Genomic DNA, 18,716 nt, shown 5'->3' with positions numbered 1-18,716 from the left:
CCCTGACTTTCCCAGGATTCGCCACTATGTATTGCAAGTAATACAAATCTCCTCATAAGAAAGAGTAACCAACAGCTTGCTGTAGCTTTTTATTTGGAACGCTGATTCTTTTGTTCCTCGTTTCTTTTTGTTTCATCCTTCCTTAATTTTTTTCATTTCTGGTTTCGAAGGGGGTCCGGACCTCCGGCACTCCCCCCCCCCCTGGCTATGTGCCTGGAGCACAGCATCTCAGTAGAGGACTGGAAGGATATTTTGTTTTACATAAGTTGGTGTAGTTTTGGGTTTTTAACTACAACAAACAGCTACTTCCCCCCCCCCTTGAGATTAGCATTCAATTTCACAAGTCTCACTATGTAGAATAGGTAGTCAGCATTATGTTGAAGGCAGGCATTTGGTAGGAAATCTTTTAAGCCTTATAATAATTTCAGTAACAAACAACTTTATGTTATCTGTATATTTCATTCAAATGTTGCTATTTTACTTATGATAGTGTAAAACGATATCGACGGATATCTAATGATGCAGTTTATGGCTGTTACATCATATTGACAGAGTGTAAGTTTATAAGGGTGAGTAGCTCAAAGCGTAGCTATCCAGATATACGAGGCACGTCCAGAAAATAAATGTATTAGATTTCTGTAGGTTTCAAAAAATATCTAAAACAAAACTTATACATGTTTTACATCAGTACATATATGAACTATTTTTCCACGTAGTCGCCATTCCTCTCGATGCACTTAGTGAAACGAGGTATCAATTTTTTAAGCCTTACTCAAAGAAGTCTGCGATCACCTCTTTTGCCCAAGTCTTCACCTCTACCTTCATTTCCTCGTCAGTTGACGCATGTGCCTCTTTAGAGAGGTGTACATGAAAGTCTGAAGTTTCCAGGTCACGGGAATGCGAGAATCAGTCAAAATCGACGATCTTCCTGCACATCAGTATCATCTTTTACTCATTTTGCACATCAATACCACCGTTAAATTCATGACGCCATTTAAACACACTTGTACGATTCGTAATCCCTTTGCCATAAACTGATTTGATCTCGTTCAAGTCTTCAAACGAAGATTTTTCCTTCACAACGAGATAACGGATAACGCTGCGAATCTCGCACTTGGTGACAGATTTTATCGACATTTTTCACGGGAGACGTTACTGTGGCCACAGGTTTGGTCGTACTAACGCGTGATTGGGCTTGCTGGAAAGGGAAGAAGCTAAGCGATGGCAGTGTAACCAACATAGAAATAACAAATTCCTTCTGTCCGCTAGGATCCTAGTACACTTATTTTGTGGACGAGTCTTGTATTATACAGTATATTAAATACGAAGAGCGATTCATTATGCTCCTCATATTTAACGTAACTTTGTAAGCCTAAAGGTGGCGCAACAATCATGAGATGACGAAACTCTGTGAAATGATTACCTCATAATTCCTTGGCATAAAAACAAAAGTAAAGGATAATGTCATCTATCGTTCGGTTTAAGTAGGGTTCGTTGGTTCGATTAGTAGATGTGCAGCATTGTCTACGATGCCCAGCAAGCCGTTGTTTCGAAAGCTGCTAGTCAACAGTGAAGATTCCAGCTTCTTTCCCATCCATCTATTCTCCAGACTTAGCTCCAAGATACTTTTCTCTTTTTCAAAAGCTAAAGAAACAGTTGCATGGTTCACGTCATAGCGATAATGATGAGTTAATGTTAATCTTTTATGCTGTCCAAGGCTGATTTGAGGACTGTCACGAAATTCATTTTTCTGTTGGTATTCGACATCTTGCTAATAGATGTGCTAAGTGCATTGAGATCAAGGGAAGTTACGTAGACATCTGAGTAAGGATTTTCTAACATTCATCTACTCTTTATATGTTAGGCTTAGGATTTATTAAACACCTCTGGTAAATAGTATTACGTAATAATACTAATTTTAATCAAATTATTTACTATAGCAATTAAGCACTCTAATAATCGAAGTTTATCACCAGAGAATTTGCCTTACTGTATAATAAGTTACTGAATTAATACAACACTCATGTAAAAACATTAATTTCTTCTAACATCTTTGGAAAAACCAGTTGTTTTGGCAAACTGGTCATCAGAAGCTGAGTACCTACTCTTCTAACTCTCCAGCTGGTAGAGGTCTGCACGGGCCAGAATTTTTAGGCCGGGCCCAGCTCGACCCGTGAATTTACAATGTGAGGCCCGACCCGAGACCGAAATATGTTTTAGCATTTAGGCCCGAGCCCAGCCCGAGCTCGTGTGATAATCAAATGAGCCCGAAATAACCCCAAATTACAGAAACTTAATAATTAACGCAAAATTGTATTTTTATTTAAGCAATTAGAGGTTTAATTTTGCAGTTATACTTCAAAAGTTCTCCAGAAGGAACGGTGCAATATATATCGTTGTACAGTATTTACAAAGTTAGGCCCAAAAAGGCCCGAAAAATATTGTATATTTAAAAATTCACAGCCCGAGCCCGGCCCGGGTCCGAACAGATATATGCTTTGTAGGTCCGAGCCCGTGCAGACCTCTACCAGCTGGTCACAATGACTCAGCGATGGAGTGCTTACTTCTGCTGTTAGCATTCCCTGGTTCGATCCAAGGCCATACAGGTTTGTTGCGGACATATCGTGTTCGTAGGTTCTCCTCGTTTCTTCCACATTCTCATTCTATCAACTCTTTCACAATCATTTGTTTCCATTTATAATTAGGTTTCTTTTGTCTATAGGTCATATTATATAAGAAGTAAAATAAATAATAAAAATAAAATCAACTCTGCAGATGTTACTCCCACCTAAAATAGAGAAATAATACAACTAAAAGCTTTACACGCAATATAGGAATTGATTAAATTCACGTGCGAATTTAAAAAAAATATATCAAATACGTGTCTTTAGTGTATTTGACTAATTAGTTACACATGTATTAAAGTGCTTCATTTAATTAATTAATTAATGCGGTTATCTACGTATTTCCCTTCGTGACTAGCATTGGAAGTATGATATTTCTTCATGACATATTAGTAATTGTATGTTGAATTCAGAATTCAATTAGAGGGGCAAGGTGGCTCAGTAGCCTGAGAAAGAATGGGTCAGTGGGTCATGGGTCAAGATTTGTGAGTTGGTCAAAAGGACGTGACCCATTGTGAATCAGCGTGATACACTCTGACCCACCGATCCACTCTGACTCACGCTGACCCATCATGAACCACCATGAACCAGCAACCCACTGTGTTCAGTGCATTGTATACAACATCTTCTGAGCAGTGGTGAATTTATCTACGTTTTACTTTCAAGGCCTCCATTTTTCTCCCTTTTTTCATTTGTTTCTACTTACTTATCTGAGATGAGTATATCAAATCTAATATATATATATATATATATATATATATATATATATATATATATATATATATATATATATATATAAACAGGCACTTTTGGATATTAATACGTGTAATTGTAATAGTAGTAATAGGACTTACTACTTGGCTTTCGAGACATAGTCGAACTTTACACTGTTCTTTTTTCCTTTGCGTTCGTCTATTTTACCTTGATTTGACACTTTCAAATTTCATTTTATTTTCCATTGAAAAGTCTGTAATTCAACAAGGAAATAATTATATACGATAATTAAATTGAAATTCATCGTAATATAGCCCATGACAAACACTTTACTACTTCATATCGTAAAGGCCAGATCCACTGGTATTGTAATAGAGCGGTGTTTGAGCGATTGACCGTAGACATTCAAACTCCAATATACAGTAGAGCGTCGATTATCCGAAGTAATTGGGAGACATGGGTGTTCGGAAAACTGGTTTGTTCGGATAATCGAACTGTACATGTTTATTTGCCATGCGCGGAGCGGCACGCCTCAACTCTAAGCTGGCGCAGCTGTTGCTGTGAACAGCTTTGATACTGCCGCTACTTCTACAACCAGTGCCAAACCGACAGAAGTGTGCTGATTGTTGAAACACAGCGACTGGCGGCTTGGCCGGTCAGCAGCGCCTTATGAAGGCCCCATTAGAAGCAATGTTCCGCCAGCGGTGGCTCAGTGCGGCGACTACTGTGGGAAACTTGGTTTGGGTTTAGGGGGATGATGGACGGTAGGGTGGGAGAGTAACAGGTGCGAGCAAGTACACAGTTCGGTTAAGCGGTCGTTCGGTTGACCGACGTTCGGTCGACGCTCTACTGTAGTAATAATTTCACAGCCTTGTTTTATTACAAGTGAAAACTCTTTAGTCAGTGGAGAGGACTGCGTGGATCATGAGTCAGACTTGAGGACGATGGATGTTGCTGGGTGGTGAATCAGAGTACGTTACGGTAGATAGTGGGCAATTGTGGGTCGTGGGTCAAGTTTCCATTGACCCACGCTATCTCTGCTCAGCGGTAGAGCGCTCGTTTCTGGTGTGAAGTGTTCCTGGTTTGACCGCAGGCTGTCAGTTTGTGGTGGGCGACATCTTGTCTATGCGTTTTCTCGAGTTTCTCCCATTTTATTCCACATTCTCATTCCAACAATTTGTTCACCAACTTTTCCTTTCATTATTTATCACCTCCTTTAGCTCAAAGGACACAGTCGTGGCACGTTAAACTGGAAACGCCATTGTTCACTAAAAATGTATCAGATGACGCATATGGAAGATGCACGGTAATGTTTTCTCTGCATTCCTACTTTGAAATCTAACCACTACACTGCGACATTAAAGGGTAACAGTTGAAAAATAAACAAATGACTATAATAAAAAGCTTTACTCAAAAGCCACAACAGTGTATTTCATTTAAAATTAGGAGAAAGAGCCAACTCGAAAAGGACTTCATCTTGTAGGCTACACCTTAATACTTGGTTATAGAGAACAGCAGAAGCAAGAAGACTCAGATAAAATAATAGGGTCTAAGTCCTTCAATTGATGTTTCTCCGTGAAATCGCGTTCGTCTTAGGCGTCAAAACAAATCGCTGGAACGTGTGAAGCAAATTACCGTCATTCCCCGTGAAATTGAAACACGAGAATCACCCATACTCCCTTGATCTCTCCTCAGCTACCTCACCCTCAACTCAAATACCACTACTCTTTTAAAATTCCCCAAACCCTTCCCCTAATCCCTTGAGTGGAAACGGAATAAGAGAGAAAGAGACGATGAAGAAGCAGGTTTTTTAAGGGTAAAGAGAGATACAACTAAAAGAAAAAAATAGATAGATTGACACTAAAGACATCTGGTGAAGAAGATGGAAAACGAATGAGGCAGGTACACTTTTTGGATAGAGGCTATCTACTTCCAGTTGAAAAAGGCGGAAAGTAGGGGGCACAAGGGATGGAATGTGTAACGAAAGAGAGAATGAGAGAGGCGGAAAACTATCCATTCCCCCTCCACCACTATGATTAGAGAACAGATTCCGGTTTCACTCCATTAGCTGGAACGTGTTCATTTTGACGTTTCTGTATTAGGTGTACATTTTATTCTCCATTCGCTGTCTGTTCTTCAGTCTCGAACTCACTGACGTCTTTCATATATCTATATAATACGAAAGAGTACGTGGAGATGTTTGCCAATTCGTCAAATGCTAACAGAGACACCTGGTGGTGTTTAATTTCTTCCTTGACAGGTTATTACCCCTTAACCCACAGCAGCAGACATTTTGGTCATAAATCCTGCTCTTGAGGAGAGAATGAGGAGATTAGTTGGAAAGTGAAAAAGGAATATAGCAAATAGAAAAGAAAAAAGTATCTTTTTACTAAAGTAATATTTCATCTTCCAAATGCAATGTCATATCTCTTTAAACAAAGGAAGTATCCATGTAGTATATACTATGTAAATTTATCATTAAGAATATACGATGGTCATCCAGAAAAAAAAATAACATTTGATGGCTTCAAAACACATTTACTCTACTGTTTAACGTATTCACTATACACATTCAATAACTTATCATAGCGAGCTATCAATTTTTCTATATCGTTATTATATTCTTTTGCTGTCAATGTAATCAAAGCGTTTTTGAGCTCACCAATAATGCTGGAACACCTTAGAAACAAGAGAAAATCAAAAACTTTATCGATCTCAACATCCCACAGTTACTTATCTTGGTGGATATTTCAAGGCTCTCAACTTGATATCGTTTATGCTCAACGTCCGCATCATTTCGCTTGGTTCAAATTGGAAGAGAAGGAAGAGGGTGTCATAGATGGAGTATGCTGTGCATTACAGTTGAATGTTCTTTCTTCCGAAGAGCACGTTCCCCTTGCTGACGAACTTCAAAAGGTGGTGTTATATATGGTTGAATACACTAATGATGGTACACAAACTGGCATGACGCTATGGTAAGTGCTTGAACGTCCATGGCGAATATGTTAAAGACTAGAGTGAGATAAGTAATTTCTGTACTATTAATCTTTTTGCTCAAATCATTTAGGTTTCTTCTTTTTTCTGGATGACCGTCCTATTTCTAAGCTGGTACAATAACGTTAGAATTGTATACACTGACCAGGAAAAACATTATGAACACGTACATGGTATGTCCACTTTTGGCTCCAGTTTAGCATGGAAGCAATGAGACCTTGATAGGTAGCTGGAGGTACGGCACACCACATCTACACACACAAGTCACTTAATTCTCATAAATCTCGCGGGGAAAAGAGATGACCTCGAACCTGACATTCAATGACATTCTAAAGGCGTTCAATTGGGTTAAGATCGGGTGAATGTGGAAGCCAATGGAGTAATTGAAATTCATCACTATGCTCTTTGAATCACTGCAGCACAACGCTGGCCACACGACAAGGAGAGTTGTCTTGCTGAAAGATGCCATTGTCAGCTGGAAACATGCCGATATGAATTAGCAATAACCTGCCGTTAGCTAGGAGCGGTTATGCTGTCTTCCACACACATTAACCCATGGATGACCATGTGAAGGTTTCCCAAATCACAATGGAGCCACCACTGGTGTGTCGTCGTCCTACTGTTCACGTTTCGACCAGTTCTTCCCTTGGAAAACGACAGATTCTGACCCAGCCATCGATATGACGAAGGCAGTAACGTGATTCATCAGACTATGCAATGTTATACTATTGCTCGGCGGTTCAATGACGACGGACACGTGTCCATTTTAGTCATAACTATGCAGTGCCGTGTGGTTAAGGTTAGTACATGAGTGGAACATCGACTGCTGGGGTCTCCATATCTAATAGTGTAATGTTAACTGTATTCTTGGACACATTCGTGCTTTGCCAACTGTTAAAGTCTTTCCACAGTGTGCACCCGTTCTTGTTGTTCCAACTTCGACATTCTACGATATTGGATCCTCCCCGCTGATCTAGTGGATACCTCCCGCGTCTTTGACACATGGAGTCTCGGGTTCGCTTCACAGATGGGTAAGCATTGATACTTAAGAGGATTTACCCCTTTGGGTTGTTAGGAGGTAGTTAGGAGAGCTGAGCTCCTGGGACAACCTTCTCCTACTGAAATTTTCAATTGTTTGTTTAAATGAATATATGTTAAAAATAACTTGAACCTTATACTGCAGATCCACGTCACCCATAGTCACGGTACTGAAAGAGACACTAAAACTCCCAGTTAACTAACTAAAGCAGCAGTCGCATACATACTACATATCGGTACAAAATACTTTTCCGCTATTTGAAGATTTTAATAGTATATGTGAGTCTCATAAAAGTCAAATAAACCAAAAGTATATAAGACAATAGAGGGAGACTAAGAAAGGCAATTTAAAATTTAATTTCTTTCCACAAGACACAGTTATTTGTCTTTGAAAAGTTTATAGCAACTTTATGACAACCACGAAGAAAGTGCATATGAGGGAAGGAAAATAAAGTTCAAATGACATTTTCATGTCGACAAAAAGGACTGTTGCACCATTCTCTGAATATGTAACTTTCTCCTGACTAGCCAAGGGTAAAAATGAAACCGTTATAATAAAATAAATGAACGACTTTAAAAGACGCCGAAATAGGTCAACCTAACTTCCTAGATCTCTAAAACGTGTGCGAGAAATTTGCTTTTATGGCAAATTTTGCATATCTTATTTTCAGACATTTTCTGTTTTCTCCTTTTTGTGGGGGGAGAGGGTATGTGTGTAAAATATTCATTCTTTATAGCAGTATGATAGTTGTTATAACATAGTGTTGGAAATTGTTCTAAACTAAATAAGATTTGCATGTACTAACAAAAACACTGTCCTATTAACAAGACAAATATCAGTACTTCATATAGGTTAATATGCACGGGTTCCGGATACAACTCCCAATGGGAAAGTCTTGAGATCTGAACACATTACGGTGGATTGGATTCCACCTTAAACTGTATGTCCACGTCTGATATAGTCTCGGAACTGAAAACTTATGCTAATCTTCAGCACACAAACAATCAAACAAGCTCTATAGGTGAAACTAGACTCGGCTACGAATAAGTAGTCCAGCTCTGCTTTATCACGTTTATATAAATTATTTACTTTTGGGCTCCCAGGTAAATTGCTTTATACTCACTGTTGTGTTGTATACATATTGCAATGTTCTACACGTGCTCCCAACACCACGCGCTGGCTGTAAACAACTTCAGACGACAATCATGAAAAAGTCGTAAATCACCGTCGACAATCGTCAAATAACGAAGATCAAGAAAGTTAGCAACATTTTAGGATGAAAGAAATCATAGCATCGCAAAAGGTATCAATAGTCACCGATTGGGCATGGAGAAAAAAGGAGAGAATTAGCTGGGTTGAACGGAAAATGAGTGAGGTGTTAGAAATAGTTGCACTAGGGGAGAAAAGAATAATTTTTAGATGTAGTTAAGAGAAGGAAGAGGAACTGGTTGGGACATTGGCTGAGGAGGAGCTGTATTATAAGGGACGTGTTAGATAGTATGGTGGAAGGAAAGGGGAGGGAGAACCGAAAGAGACTGTAGTTGAAGAAAGGTATTAAAACAGAAAATTGCTACGTCAAGATGAAGAGGCCAGCTGAGAACACCGTACATCGAAGCTTCTCAGTTGCAGCAGGAGACCTGCCAATAATGGCAGAATAGCTATGATGATGGTATGTTAGCAATATTGGCCAAAAAGGAGAGAAAAAATAAAATAATGTTGATTATAATCAAAACAGGTTTAAAGAAATCTTCGAAGCACGCATGAAATAAAGTTTTTGCGCACGCCATTTGATGTTTTTATTTTGCTAATTTCTTCTTACTGGACGTTTGTGGCATTTCGTCAGTAGACCACATGAGACAAAGCAGCTGAAGGGTGAAAAACAAATCCCTGTTTTGCTATATTTATCACAGGACGATTAGGATTTAGATTTTTCGGCTTTCGGTATCTATGGTCATTTAGCCTGTCACATATGAGGGATAACGTTCCTCGGCGAGCACACTATCCAGGGAAAGGGAAAGAAGCGGCCTGGGACCTATAAGTTAGGTACCACCCCGGCATTTGGCTGGTGTGAATGAGGAAAACCCCGGAAAACCTCAATCAGGATGGCTGGCTTGAAAAATCTTTTTACACTTTTTAGATCGAGTGCCCACACCGGGAATCGAACCTCGTACCGAAGGCGAGAGTATCCTAGTAGGACGAGTCGACAGACTTTACCAGTTCGAAAGTCTAAAGATTAAGTTTACTTCAGATAACACACACTTGTAGAATAGTGTCTGATTTCTCGATAAGTAATTCTCATCGTTTAGAAACGCAGGAATGCATCGTAATTCAGCACCAATGATACATTTCTTCATGTGCAACAATCTTTGATTAGAATGACACCTGTGTGGCTTGAAAACGAGTAATAACTGCAGAAAATGCGAACAACCGATTCAGAAAATGAAATACTGTAGCTATCTGCTACAGGAGCAGATCGACTCACACGGATCGCATAAACTACTGGGTGCACATTCACTTCAGCGGCATTTTTAATGAAGCCAAGAAATTCAACTGAAAGATGTAATGATTTTATCCCCTTTTTACATTTTATAAAGAAAATCAAGTAGTACCGGTATTGTGCAATACTCTTGCGCAAGAGTCTTGGTCTTGGTCTTTCATGCAAGACTCTTGCACAAACTGCAAGACCAAGACTCTTGCGCTCATCACTAAATAAAACTAAGTGCGGTATTCTCGTTTAGTATAGAGTTGAACATTTACAGATATGTAACATGTTTTGATACTCAAGACTCGCGAAAAAAGATAACAAAAAAATCCTCTACTTTGTTGGGAACAGATATTTCGTACAATCCAAAAAAATCAGGACAGATGTTTCGCTAAAAAATTATTTGCACTCTACAGATACGAAATGCGTCTTCTAATAACCCAGACTACCAGGTTGTTTTCGTTTATGCGGCTCCTCATGCTTACTTCACACGTTCCACATATTTCTAATGTTCTAACTGAGTCCCTTCTTTTCTATATATCGTCCAAAGTAGTCCTTGGGTAGAAGATAATGTGACCACTCAAAATGCATCTCATATTAACTACGATGTCATGCTAAAATTGAGTATCAACTTCCGTCATTCTACTTTTTGGCAGCGGAAATTATACAATAAAATATCATGTAACCCAACGACATTTACAAGGTATTTCCCAACAAAGTAAAAAAAAAAAAAAGAAAAAAAGAAAAAAAGAAAAAGAAAAAGAAAGAAAGAAAAAACTCCATTCTGACCGGAGAAACTTTGTAATCTTCTAATAGGTGCTACTCTTCAACTAATTTTGAAGAAAGAAGAAACAACAAAGAAATAATTCTGAAAAATATATGTGTTCGTTACCATATTTATTTCTAACTTGACCCTGACTATAATCCCAAAGCGACGATGCCTTAGTAACGTACAGTACAGACAGCCAAAATGCCACAATTCTTAATACTACATTAACGTTAAATCTCTTCCGTGTGATTCACTTGAAGTAGGCATGTAGGCTTTTTCATAAAACTTATAAGCTACGTATATCCAATTATAACTGTCTAATATAAATCAATAAAAAAAAAACACAGTTGCTATTACTTATAGTACAATAAACCATGCATGAAATGACTTGTACCGTTGTAATTTTATGATACGAACAATTGACAAAAGCTTTAATAAGTATGCAAAAGGACAGAAATCCTATCAAGCAACACTTGCTTCTAAAATGACATAGAGAGATTTAAAGTGTATGCTGTAACTTACCTTAAGGAGAGATTTATAAAGAGATAGCTTTATGCAGAAATTGACCTAATCTCCATTAGAATATCATATGACCCCTTGAACTTCATAGCTCTTACCTGAAAAAGAAATGTGAATTTTCAATATTATTATTTAACAAAAACAGTTATTTCATATACACTTACTATATATATATATATATATATATATATATATATATATATATATATATATATATATATATATATATATATATATATATTACCTAAAACTCTATTTCGATATTACGTTATAATTGTGTTTTGAATAAAATTAAAATTGATGTTGTTGATGATTTTCAAGATGTGACAGGGAACAAGATCTTTCGCAGAAAGGTATATCTACCCTTTCCGGTTGGCTGTTATTACTACTCTTGGAGATTGGAAATATTTTATGGCTTAAGGGAAATGTGAAGATGCTATAAAGAGACATGGTACTAGATTAAAAGACGTTAGTGATGCAGAAATCATATTGGGAAGATACTATCGTAGGGTACTAGATACTACTCTCTGTTCTTTCTTACTCCTGAACAGCAATAAACAAAAGAATTAACTGTGTCATTCCGCTATACGAAAATCCGATTGGCTAGTAATGCTTCACTCCCATACTTTCAGAGAAAGAGGCAACTTAGTCTAGTACTTTCTGACGGGTCTGATCTGTGTAGAAATCATGCAGCAAAAAGACTAGCAGCACGAGTACATTATAACACCTTATTCTTCTTTCTTTCTTAATATGTTTAGAGAAATGAATGGTAATATGATCAACATACTTCGCTTAAATGCTTTTCATTAATACGTTTATAGATTTCGCTTCTTTCTGTTTTCATCTTAGCACTCTCGGAACCGAGAGTTCAGCTGTCTTCCGAACTTAAAAGCAGAACATAGACCTACACAACTGAGCTGGTGCCACGAGGAAGTATATACCTATCGTCACGCATGCTTATACACTTAAAGTAGCTGTGAAACAGTATGACATATGGGCTTCTGCTTCTTAAGTTAATCACAATCAAGGTTCTAAACCAATTCGTTGGATACAATAAAAACGTAATAAATACTGTTTAAATACAAATTAAAGATTATTATCTCATTAAGTGTACGTTATGACAATATTAGTACGTCACTTTTATATTGATATTGTCTCTCACGATTGAGTTTTAGTTCAGTGTGGCTGTCTTAACGTTTTTCACTTAAATTTTTTTTTTCCAGAAATGAAGTGAAAGTATATCTTACGGTTTAAGTCCCAGGATTATGCCCTTTAGGCTAAAGAAGACTATGATTAAGGCAAGTGAATGATGAGGAAAGAATTCGTAGAATGTTGCAGGAAACGGGAGTACTCCGAGAAAACTTACGGACACAATGTTGTCCATCACAAACTTACTTGGCCAGAGATCGAATCATGGGACCTACACAAAAGAGGTAATCGCTCTGCCACTTAAGCCGGGTTGTCACTTTACAAGAATCTTAAATGTCATTTTAAAAAATCTTGTAACACGAGCCTTCTATTTACTGTTTACACATTACAACTTTTTGAAAGCAAGAAAGATATCTCCACCCATGTAGGACTGCAGTGGACAAATAGTGAACCTCCTCATTGAAAACGTGTATTCTGGCGGGCTGTCCCTCCTCGTCCAAAAGAATCCATTCGTTCGGAAGCGGCGAAAATGTTTTCTTTTCTCTATGTCAGCGGGAGAACGATAGCAGGTAGCAAGCAAGACAACCCAGAAAGTTGCACATGGTTTGACTCCTTGCAAGATTTAAAAAAAAAAAAGAAAGAAAGAAAGAAAGAAAGAAAGAAAGAAAGAAAGAAAATGTATGTCCATTTCAAGACTATGTTTATATGGAGAAATATTGTAGAGTTACAAGATTTTTTTATGACAGCTACCAGATTCTGGTAAAGTGACAACTCAGCTTAAGCCACAGTGCCCCAGGATTTTTTCCTGTAAAAATCAAGGACATTATATATAAATCGTACAAGATCAACCAAATTCCCCCGATCGATATCGAACTTCATATATAATGGTAGATCTTGATCTGCTATATAAGCGTCTGAAATATTGCGATGTACGGGCTTCTGGTTCCTACGGTATGCACAGTCAAAATTCTAAATCAGTTGTTCACTTGGCACAGAACAACAAGTACTGTTTTAATAACAATTAAATGGTAAGTGTCTCATTAAACGTACTTGATTAAAGTATTTTTTTTTTTACGTAACTTCTGTCTTGTTATTGCCTCTCATTATTGTGTTTTAGTTTTATATGGCTGTTTTATCAACTTTCACCTTATTCCTTTTAGAAATCAACGACACTATATATCATACGAGGTTAACCGAACTCATCCGATCGAGATCAAACTTAGCACAATAGTAGACCTTGATTTGCTATATAAGCATGTGAAATATTATATTGTAAAAACATTTGGTTTCCGAGTTATGGATAATTAAATTTTGAGTCATAGTTTTTGGAAACAAAAAAAGACATCAACGAAACTCATCCGATCGGGATCAAACTTGGCATGATGATACATCTTGCCTTGCAGAATAAGCATATGAAATATTATGGTGTGCAGGCTTCTGATTGCAAAGTTATGCACAATCAAAGTTCTAAATCAATTCATTGGGGATATAAAAACATAATAAAAACATAATAAACACTGTTTAAATAGCAATTAAAAGTCAGTCGTAGACAGAAAAATATCAAATGGAGGACTATTTTTTTTTTTAATTTTATGACTACGTGTATTTCACTTGTACTGAAGTCATATGATTACATTGTGTATGTTGTTGATTAACTATATTGCATAAGAGTATAAATATCAGTAACTCAGACGCAAATTAGCGTATCTCAGTACCGTGTGACTTAATTTATTGTCGTTTAAAAGTAAGACGGAACGGATAAAAGTATGTTTATAATCTGTAGGCGATTGTCGTACAACACACAGATGCCTTGTATAATGTCGAAGAATATTACTACTGTAAGTAAGACACTTTCACAAGCAGGTCATTTGTTTTGCAAATTAAGAAGCTTTTACCCAATATTGTCTCCACCTCACTCACTACTCTTGACTTTCGATTTTTTAATGCAGCTTTAAGTTGTTGTTTTTTTTTCCTTCTATATTTTCTTCAATAACATTCTCTCTCGCATCCCTCAGAATACAATTTCTTATCAAACATGTCCAAAAGTTTCTCTTCACCGTTATAACGGTTTTCATTAAATGGTCTACCGCCTACTATTTTATGATAAACTTCATCACTGTGTTTTCGTTACCTTTCTTCATTCTTTTTCATACCTACATTTCGAACATTTTTCCTAATTCGGAGAATAGACGAACAAAAAATTAATCAAGCATAAACGGAAAGAAGAAAAACGAATTTCGTAGATCCTTGAATTATAAAAAAATATTAAGAAAAATAATTACCAAATGTTTTGTGTGAAACATTGTATTATATGAAGCAGAAACGTGGACACAAGCGTGTTCGAAACGTAGAAGTGTGAAACAATGGGAGAAAAATAGTATATTTTAAAGCAAAAGTAATGGAAAAACGTTGGGAAAAATAAACAAGAAAAAATAACTGTAATTTAAAAAGGAAAATTTGTTAGAACACGAGGGGAAAAAACTGTATTCTGAGGGAGAGATAATAAAGAATATGTATGACAAATTCAAAAGCAGAAAATGAGAAAGGAAGATCACAATTAATGCGAATAATTCTGCAAAGACGAAGAGAATAATGAGGGCTAGATGGAAACTCTCTATTTGCAGCCGGTGACCTGACAAAGATGGCAAAATACTTCCGAAGTGTGTGTGTGTGTGTGCTAGGGTATTTTATTCGCTTTGCTTCACCAAAGGAGTGATATTTATCCAACAACAATTTTAAACAAAATTGTGACGAATAAAGTCTGGTGGCGGTCGCTAGTCTGTAGGAAACATTGTCAGATGCCAGTCAGCACCAGTTGTAACGTGAACACTTGGAAAAATAGTTACCATCAATGACTCTGCAGACATTATTATTATTATTATTATTATTATTATTATTATTATGTATTTATGTATGTAGGAGTGTGTGTGTGTGTTTATATGCTTTATACGCAAAATGTTTTTCATGCATGGGAAAAATATTTGACAACAATTATCTTACGAAAGAGACAAGTACTGCTTAAGCAGCACATAAGTTACATCTTCTCTATGCAAATTTTAATATTTTCTATATACGAGTACTAATATAGAAACAACGCTACTAACGGTAATAGAGAACAGTGCTAACAATGAAGTAATTCCCATCGACATTACCTAGTCAAGAGCATGAATTTTCCTTAAACATATTCTTCATTTTACGAACAGATTTTTTTTTTTTTTTTAAAGACACTGCTTTTATTTTGCCTCACAACTTGCTGTGTATATGCATACAATGGAGGTTACACGAGAAGAACAGTATGGAGCAATAAAGTTTTGTTTTCGCTTCAACCATACAGCTTCTGAAACATACAAATGCATGAATAGTAGGAGTATACATGAAACACAACTCTTTCAACTATCAAACATGCCGGCATTCGGCAACAAAGGAAACTGTGGTACAATAATTAGTCTCCGTCTTTGTTGATGAGCCCTGATGCATACTTAAAAATACACTGAAGTAGTAACTGCAGAATAGATTTAAATCTATCGAATATACTCTAGCATTTTCGTGATTATTTGTCGATACTAATGAATTGTATTGTGTCTCTCTTGCAACAGCATATTATTAAGTTTAAATGTAGCACTTCAGACTCATCTTCCATTCATACATATGTGTACTACTTCAGTAACATAGTTCGGTTATCACGAAATTAATCTGACAACATTGCAACCCGTGTATTTACTACTTGCAAAGCCACCGGACTTCGTGTATAAAACTACAGTATGTTTCTTTCCGCTCGAGGCCAAGAGTGTGAAGCATTGTCATCCAGTGCGGTAGGAGTTAGCTGAGACAGCAAGCCGTTTGAGATTAGCAAAAGGTAACACTGAAATTTGAATCCATAAAATGTCTTCCTCTATTAAAATTAAAGTTAATAAATTAATACACTATAATAGTTTTTAAGTTTTCATTTCTATTGGTAGTTAATCTATATACTGTACAATGCCTCCACTGAAATATTCCGAACACATTACAATTGCATTCGAAAGAAGAGTAACAACACTTGGATCACTGAGAAACGTATAGTATCTCATACTGACACTGCGTACTTCGATCAAGAGTTGCGAGTATATCCTTCATCGCATTCCCGCGCGTTATGCGCAGCATGTCAATAATAACAGGCCACTTCTCTCGGAAAACAGCGAGAAGAAAAGTTTGAATTTCGATTTTAATTCAAGTTTAATTTTGTTTTCTAGTTTCAGTTCCAAGTGGAAAATTATCTAAAATGTTATTAGATTAAGGAAAACATGAATGATGGACATTGGGTTGATTTTGAGTTTACAGCAGCAAGGCTATATGAGACGTGTACCTACTGATTAACGTGGAATCCGAACCACATGAGCTCCCGCCGGGAATCGAACCCGGGTCTCCCACGCCAAAGGCGCGAGAAATATGGACATTATTTGCTCTGTTGTATTACCCAAGTACTTACGAAACCAAACTGGGCTGCCAGCCAACTGCTGTATTACTTGCTGGTGTTCTAGCACCACATACTCGGCCTAAAGCGGAAAGAAACGCAATGTCTAACGTCTATGTCGAGCGTTTACTAAAAGTTTGAACTTATAATATTCACTTTATAATGCTTTCCGTGATTCTAACGCTTTCCCAATTAAAGAAAACTTACAATGTGAGATAATAATGGTATAAATAGGGCAAATTGATCAGACTCACGTGTATATTTCTGCAAATCTCTTGAAACTAATGATCGAATACAATATTATTACTATAGAGTCTTATTTTCGGTTTTACGTTTATCAGAATACTTGATGCATTACGCAAAAGAAATATCTTATTTCGAAGGAAGGATGTACTTCGTTGCGTTCGAAGTACCTCTTCAATGGCAAAAGTTCTTGAAACCTAGAGACCGAGAAGCTACACACACAGTCTTCTATGGAATACAAGATGCGAGTTTTTCCCCCTTTGTATTTTATTTGTAGGGGAAAAATATAACGAAGCTCCACAAAATAAAAATAAAAAAAATGTGAAAAAAATGAAAGAGAACCAGATCTACTGCTGAGACTGGCACACACCTGTTCAATGATGTACGAGTTTTCTACGTGACACGCCGTTGTTGCCTCACAGAGCGGACGTGGTTTATTTATGCACTTTTTCCGGGGAAACAAGATGACTATATCTGTTTGTTTGTCATGATCGCACAGTGCCTGTGTCACACGAAACCCTTTCGACTCTACCGTGTAACGGGTCACGTATCTGTCCAGGATATAGACTAGCTGTGAAAAAGAAGAGTAAATGTGAAGAAAGAGAGAAAAAAGGATGCTAGAGAGAGGCAGAGATGATTTGAAATGTGAGAGGGCTGTCTGTGTTGTATCGAAGTGTAGGTTACGTATACTTCGTGCAACATTATACGATTCATATTTTATATTTTTCTTCCTTTGTTGCTGTACACAAACGAACATGATAAAAGTTAACGCGCTGCATTATATATTGTCTTAGGAAATTAACATAGCTTCCCATTTTGAAAATAGCTATAATTAGGATACACAGTTTTATTGCTTAACCTGTTTGATTATTTAATGGCTTCATTTCGCGTATTGAATTAGTATTTTGCCCTAAAACAAAAGAACAAAAAACACATATTAAAGGGGAGAAAATACAGAGGCCCTTAATGACAGCGAAGATTTTGAAAAAAAAAAGAAGAAGAATACTGCTGAAACACTTACGTGAATATCCTACAAGCTAATTTGACCTACGTCATCCATTCTATTGTTAAAATTGCATGTCAAGTCCTTAAATTATGCACCATTTGAATAGCTGAATTAGAAGTTATGGAATATAAAATTAAAAAAACAAACTTACAGATCAATTTTACTACGCCGTAGATCCAAAGATTAAAAATATATCACAAAATATACAGGTAAAAAATATATAGAATGTAAAATAATTTTCATAATAAATTAAATATTCAACATAAATTGAAGCATCTCGTGAAAAAAAAGGAGCTAGGACTTTTAAACCATTTAAAAATGAGACGTAGTTGCTTTTAGATAGCATCTGGTTATCTGGCAGTTACCGTATGAACTGCTTCAATAGACTATAATTTGATATTAACTAAGTCTTTACAATCGTTTCTTATTTGAAATGTCTACTATTCGCATTTAACTTTCCGTACAAGAAAGGTAAAATAGGTTTACTGTATGTCTGAAATGTTTCTATCGCGTTTTTTAACCTTGAGCTTCCTATTTTAATTCCCTATATTTTCTTCTATTTTTCAAATCATCGATCAGTTGTGTTCTTCTTCCGATTCCTCGCTTTTCTTACACCTTTCCCTTCTATGGCAGTATGAAGAAGCAATTTCTTCGCAAGATGTGTCCAATCCACAAACTTTCATAGACTTGTTAAAACAAGTTCTATTGAATCGAAGGCAACAAA

The sequence above is a fragment of the Thermobia domestica genome, unplaced genomic scaffold (genome assembly GCF_964235325.1).
Source record: "Thermobia domestica unplaced genomic scaffold, izTheDome1.hap1.1 HAP1_SCAFFOLD_444, whole genome shotgun sequence".
Lineage (NCBI taxonomy): Eukaryota > Metazoa > Arthropoda > Insecta > Zygentoma > Lepismatidae > Thermobia > Thermobia domestica.
The sequence above is the reverse complement of the archived record's forward strand: the minus strand, read 5'-3'. Positions refer to the sequence as shown.